Consider the following 7620-nt stretch of genomic DNA (forward strand, 5'->3'; position numbering starts at 1 on the left):
GTGGGTCGTTGCATCCGGTGTTGGTTGGAGTTTTTACAATGGTTCTTACAAAAAGTTTTTCTTACAATCATCTAACATATGTCTAGTACCTACATTGTTTTACGCCTTCTTAAAAGGTTTACAAATTTCGGCACCCTTTCCATGTTACAATTCTAAGATATTTCGAGTCTTAACTTCTAAAATAATCCTCAAATTCGTTTTTTATTTTTGTGTAGTGTCGTGGTGTATAGCATTTTAGTATTTCATGCTGTTAGACTATCTACGCTTTATCCCTTCACCTTAATCTACGGTACTATTGGTGTATTTTTGTTTTTGTTTTTATTGAAACTACTTTCTTTTTCCTACCTTCCTCTCTCGTCATTCTTCTTTCTCCTGGCGATCTTATCTGCAATATAATCTTGAAATATTGTGCTGATTATTTACCAATAATAAAATTAACCTTCAAACTTGTACTGAAAGTATTTAATACTGCCAGTCTTAGGTAAAAATACCTCTGCTTTATCTCGTAAAATACCCTCTAATTCTCTTTTACTGTGTTCCGAAATACCTTGAACTTCTTGCAATTTTTCGTCGATTTCTTTATGGACTTCTAACATGAGTTGAGACGATTCCCCCTTTTTTGCATACCATTCTAACTCTTCATCCTCTTTATCTTGCATCAATCTTAATTGTTTGTTTATATCTGGTATATCTTCTAATTTTAGCTTTTGCTCAAAGATAAGTGTGACATTCCCAAATGTTACGCTACCTTTCCCCATATCTATTATCGCTCGTCTCTCATTTAAAAAGTCTGCACCTATACTCAAATCTACAGTTAGTTTAGGTATAATCACGAAGTTGGCTTCGATCTTTTGATCTTGACACGAAAGAGTTAACCTTGTTTGTCTCGTAACTTCCGCAGCGTTGTTTCTAATAGGACATCTTACTTTAATCTTACGTGTTTTCAGAACTGGTAATTCCTCATTGGCATTACACTGCATTGCAGTCAGTTCCCATCCGCTATCAATTACAATATTGACCGGAATATGCTTTACCATGACCTTCACAATTGGTTGAATTTCAAAGGGTTGGTTCTGTTCTTCTTCTTCTTGCATTAGCGAATCCTCCACTGAATCATACATGAGTCTTTTTAGGAATTTCCCTTGTGAATTCGAACTTTCTGTAGGATAAGCTTCAACTGATACTTCTCTCTCTTTTATTTCCTCTTCTCTATTTCTTCCTTCATTTACGCTTTCTTCAACATCCTCTATTTTTTTCTTATCCTCGCGTATCTTCTCCTTCTTCGTCGCTACTTCCACATAATCGCATCTAAATGCTCTAATTATCGCTTCATAACTCCCTTCATTATATGCATTGGGTTGTGTGCCCACTCGTAACTTATTTTCAACTTCTGTCGGCTTCGCATTATCGTCATTGAATTCGCTTTCTCTGGTTTCCACCTCAAATAGCTCTGCAATACTCATTACTTCGTCCTCTCCTCCTACATTCGTTGTGGATACCTCTGGTAATTCATCTTCCTCGTCAGTATTCTCCCAATTAATTTCGTCACAACACGATATTGTTATTTTCTTGTCTTCGTTTTCATCTGGCCCCTGTGGATTTGTTTCTTCCTTCTTCTCTTCTCGTGATAAGATTTTTACTTCTCTGTTCAAGGTGCTGCAATTGTCCTGGGTCGGTGCGTCATTCTCTTTGGCATGGGCGCTTAGCCGTCAATACGTACGTTTATCGGGGTTTGGTGGTCCTACCTACACCTCTTCTATCTGTATTCTCTTTTCATATTCAGCTTGTTGATAGTGGTTTCTTTGTTCATAATTTGTCGGTCTATTGGTTCTCCAGTACCCACTCCGGTTGTCGTTATTCCCTCTGTAATAGTTGTTGCCGTTCCTGGGTGAATTATAGTTATTGCCATATTCTCTTCTAAATCCATAACCGGTTCTTTGTTGAAATCTATTGTCGTTTCTTGGTGCGAAGTTATCTCATGGTTCGTAATTATTGTTTCTTTGTACTGTGCCTTGTGGATTGCACTGCTTTTTGCTTTGGTTTTCACGTGCGATTCGTCTTTTTCTTGAGTCATCTTCCAAAAATATGAACTCTAGTTCCCTTAGAATACCTTTAAATGCTTCGACGTCATTGCCTCCGCGACCTACTAATGATTGCTGGTATTTCAATGGTAGCTTCATCGCGCATAATTTAATCAACTCTCCGTCACTGTATGGTACATCTAAGCATTGAATTTTCTTTGCCAATAATTCGAAAAATTTCACGGGACTCTTCTCTCCTGAATTTTCAAAATATGGGTTCTGTAATAATTCGTACTTCACTCTGTCCTGTGCTTCGCTGGATCAATATCGTGAGAGAAACCTCTCTCTGAAATCTTCGTACGATCGGCATGTCGCTGCAACATTCTGCATGGTTTCTGCGACTGTTCCTGACAAGTGTGCACATATAAAGTCTAATTTGTGTGCTAGCGTCCAGTGCTCTGGTAATCCTACTCGGAATTGATCAATAAAAGTTCGTGGATGTAATGAGTTTCCTTCTCGAAAGTGTTGAAATTTTCTGACTGAGAGGAAATGATCGTTGTCGTACTTCGTCATAGTTCCATATGAAATTCGCGATTCTTCGCCACTTTTGTTTCTGATCATTTCTCATGGTAGATCCATTGGATATTGTCCACTGTAACTTTCGCCTACCCTTGCGTAGTATCGTTGGAGTGGTACGCAAAAATTTTCTTCCATCGGTTGTGAACATCTAGCTGAGTGCATTACACTGTACTCTTCGTGACCTGGCTTTCCATTGTCAGGTATTGGTTCGGTATCTTGTCTGGCTAACCTTGCTGCTTCATTGCACGATCCAAACTGTCTTGAATCATCCATTTGTGGCTCCACATGTGTTTGTGGTGACGTTTGTTCATCAAGAATTTCGAAACGTGTTTGTTGCTGTGCAGGCTGTCTGATTTCACGTATGTTACTTTCCGCCTGTGATTGGATTCGCAAATGCGTAATATCTTCGTTAATTGCTTGTTTTTCCGGTGTTGTTACAGATACGGATGTAGTTACAGACTCTGTGCTTGTTCGATCCTGTTCACTACGCTCTTCAATGGTTTGCAACAACTCTGTTCGCAATTTCTGAAATTGTCGCTTCGTTTGCGCTTCTATTTTGACTGTGCGGTTAGCACATATTTTCAGCGCTACTTTTGTGATACGTTTGTGTAACACACTGTTTTCAACAACTTCACGCGCTGTACCTGCTGCTTGTCTAGTAATTATGTTTATCTGTTTCTCTAGCTTCTTGACTTCTCCCTGGGTGCTGTTACGTAATGTTTTGATCACATTCCTGTCATTACGCAATGTTTGTACGTCCGCTTGTACCTTGTCAATGTCTGTTCTCTATTGAATGTGACCTGTTATTAAGTTTCCTATCACTTCTCGAGATTCTTTTGCCTCGTCTTCAATATGACTTAGTTGTAACTGAATTTTTTTGTTTTGTTCTTTAATCGCACGTATTTGTCTCGTAGTTTCTGCATTCTGAATTTGAATATGGTTCGCTATGTCTTTATTTTGTATTATCATGGTTTCCGTAATTTGTTGTAATAATTCTGCCAGATTGGTGGGTCCTATTGCGTTTTCTTCCGACGTCCTACGATCTGTGTTTTCGCCCAAGTGTTGGTTCGCAACCGATTGCATTGTACTCTGTGGTGAGGGAGCTCTGATTACCTGCACTATGGGTTCTACGTAATCAAGACTCAAGTTAGAATCCTCATCGACTGTCTCTCTACATTCCTGCTCCTCTGTCGTATGCTGACTTACGTTTTCTATGCCTTGACGTACATTATCGTCGTTATGGTGCGTTATATGTCCTATTTGTCGCGATACTGCATCGTATGTTGTACTGTCCTCTATTCTCTGTCCATTTTCAGGCTGGCTCTCTACCTCAATTCGGTCAAGGTCTCGATCTGCCATTGCTAATCTTTCCGAATCCCTTATTTTCTGTTTTAAAAGCAATTCACGTGCTCTACTTCGAGTCAACATGCGCTCGTACAATCTCACGCGTTTCAAAAACCTTTTGTTCACACGACTTGACACTTATTATATCCAAGACTGACAATCCATATACTTACTTGTTGGGTCAGAACCAACTTGTGAACGATACATCCGCCACCTCTGCAATTGCATTGAGGAGAAAACTTAATTCTAACAATTTCTAAAATTCATAACTTAATTATGCTATTGTCTCTGCTAGAATGTCTCACTATCTATCGCTGCAGCTACTGTTTTCAAATATTTATGCCTTTCAAAAAAAAAGTTTTTATTACGAAACTTTTGTAACAGGATATTTTTCTGACCTAGTTAGGCATGTGGTCGACCTTCAATCATGGTATTCTGCCATCCTGGCAGGGTCGCCATTTTCTAACATTCTGTGTGGTGTCTGTTTGTTCTATATTGTGTCTCCCTACCACTTTCGCGCAATGACGCTCTGAGCGGGTTTTTTAGGGAATTGACTAGTTTCAACCTGGGACCTGTTGCTGGTAAGGAGACGGCAGACCACACATGACATGTAGAATTCAGAAGAGTTCAGTGAGACTAGCGATGATATAACCAAATACTTAATGATTTCAGCGTCAGCTCCACTGCACTCCCCGTAAAAGAATCTTAATACTAACTAAAGTTAGTGGAAAGGGTTCAAGGCTTTCCTATTTTTAGTCAGCTGGCAAAATAACGTCGAAAAAGCAGTTAAGTTTACCATTGGAAATTTTATTCTACTCACAAAACATTGTTTATAAATTGCTACAATTGGTAAAAGGAAATGTTTTAATACAGGATGGTGAAAACCAACTGTGTTCAACAGAAATGTGAACGAATATTCCCTGAATGCTTTTCCAAGTTCTACAATGGATCGAAGGATGACCTATGCCATATTACATCTATAATCTAGGTTTAAATTAAGTTTCACAAAAGAGAAAACTATCAAAATGGTCTACAGTGACCCTGAATTATCTTTAATTACTTATCTAATTTGTCGTAAATTACAGTGGCTGATGTGGCTTCTCAATAACAGAAAAATCATCGCATTTCAGAATTTTACTTCAAGTGGCAAATGTGAACACCATGAGCTTTAATTTACGATCGACACTAGTATTACGCAAAAAGGGGGTGTAACAGATGAGACTTCTGCAGATCTGAGTGAAGCTTTATGCGCTGTTATGCGGCACCTCATGCGTTCATTACCTTGTCGGTGTTCGTCAGGGGGCGGCAGGCAGAACAGCTCCGCTCACCTCGACGTCTCAGAAACAACTCCCTCCTAACTTCTCCTTACTACAATTTACCGAAGTTGGTTTAAAGAAACTATCTGTCTGTGTTTTCATCTGACTAATCAGGGTCTCAATGTTAACCTTAAGCTCTGCCTACAAAATTTCTATCCAACGAGAAACGTTATACTTTTCGTTGTGGGGAAATGTTTTAAAGTTTTCAACGTAACAGAGACGCGAAAAAGTCTCACTCTAAAACTTGCAGCTGGTGTGGTGCTTTTAGTGTTATCGTAAGATCTATACTGTTCTTCTGGAGAGCTCTAGCTTTTAACATGGGCTGCGGGGTGGTCCTAGCGGTTAGCTGATGACGTGGGTGTCGTCCCTTATCGTAGGGCTTTCCAGCTTAACACGGTTCTGCTCTCGGCTTGGGTTCTCGTTTCTCCCCTCGGAACTGCGTCTGTCTCACGGTTGAAAGGTATGACATGCATTTCTGCATTCTTGTGTTATTCTGAAGTATTCCATTTGCTCTCTCGCTACTCGAATTACTTTGGTTAATTTAATGTCACGATTTATTCGTAGCTATGTGACATTCTACTGGATTTGCTTATCATGTCAGGGTTTTCATGGAAGGTGTTGGATTTGCCTGACATCTTACAACAGGCATACATATCTGTTTTCGAAAGCAGGTGAAGTAGTGGCGCAATAGTGGTGACAGGCACGTGGTGGCTATCAGGTCTCCTTCTGGCGATTTTAAGCTCTATTTAATTCTTCTTGGGGACGTATTCATTTATAGAGTCATTCCAAATGCGAGAGCACCATTTTACAGCTGAAACCACGTCCGAGGCCATTCCATCACAAATTCATTTTCTGAATGCCTCAGTTGGCACCTGCGGTGTTGACTGCACAAATACTGGCTATCCTAGAGTCGCGACTACTCTTTGTAAATTATCATGAAACTTCCGGCTTAATGTATTATTTCATGTATAGTCGTTGTTTGAAAACAGCGTCAGATATTCCTACGGGAGATATTAATAGTCAAAAGGAGAAGGAAAGGCGCTACCAGTGATATGAACGGAGATGTTGGTCAATGTGTTGTCTCATTCCTATGTGTCTGTTACATACGTTCTGTGGGCAGAGATGCATGTGGTTATCACGCATCTAGGCGCATCCTCTGCCCTTGTTCGTCGTGTTTATAACGCTTTCTTTCTTCACATACAACTGGCCCCACTTGGATTGCGTCACACACTTCTGTAACGTCTGCAAATCGCCGATGGTCGGCTAGACGCCAATGCCTTTAAATGCTCCAGTAGCCACAAGGAAAACCCATTCAGGTACGGTGAAAGGGGAAGCAATACAACTGGTCCAGTTCGGTTAATCCGTCGCCCATGAAACGTGGCGGTGAAATACGATCGCACCATCCGTAAAAAATGGAGTGATGCCCCGCCGTACATAAACCACAGTCGTTGTCTTTCAGTACGGGTAATTGTCTCCAAGTTGCTGGTATATCATATCGCAGAAACTGATGATACACAGCACCTGTCAATCTGGTAAAAGCCGTGCGGTTCTAGGCGCTTCAGTCCGGAACCGCGTGACCGCTACGGTCGCAGGTTCGAACCCTGCCTCGGGCATGGATGTGTGTGCTGTCCTTAGCTTAGTTAGGTTTAAGTAGTTCTAAGTTCTAGGGGACTGATGGCCACAGATGTTAAGTCCCACAGTGCTCAGAGCCATTTGAACCAATCTGGTAAAATGTACGACCTTTTTTGCTATCGACAGATTCTGACCATACATTGATAATGATCAACCCTGATTCCTGGCCCTATGACTTTTCGAGGATTTGCGTCAGACCAAATGTACGTATTTACTGAGCCACCTCTTCTAAATCCTGCGTCACCTATACTTATAGGCAATTTCATCCTCACTAGTAAAGCGGCGCAAATCTCACCGGACACTGTTTACTGTTCACTCAATTAAAGAAACTTTTCTTCCAGCTTTGGCTCCTAAGCGAATATGGGACAAATTTTTGAAGGAAGTTGTATATATTATCAAAAGTAATTGTCCTTGTAACAGTTGTTCGGGATACACTCTGAGTTACTTTTAGTCTCCAGATTTCTCGCCGTTAGGAATGGAATGCTGTGTTCTCTTGACAGAGACTCCTCGGTCCCACAGGTGGTCTGATATTTCGTATTTCCGGATGTTTCGTTTACTTAGCTGCCGTGCGAAAATGTATAGAGGCCCTTCCGAAAGTCAAGAACACGACATCAACATGGACACACAGAGCGAGTTGGTTTTCACACAACCTGTTTTTACGGAACCCATTTCGATTCCAACATAGGATATTTTCGGTCTCCAGGAATGTTATAATAGGCGGCTGTAAA

Source organism: Schistocerca serialis, chromosome 6 (assembly GCF_023864345.2).
Source record: "Schistocerca serialis cubense isolate TAMUIC-IGC-003099 chromosome 6, iqSchSeri2.2, whole genome shotgun sequence".
Classification (NCBI taxonomy): domain Eukaryota; kingdom Metazoa; phylum Arthropoda; class Insecta; order Orthoptera; family Acrididae; genus Schistocerca; species Schistocerca serialis.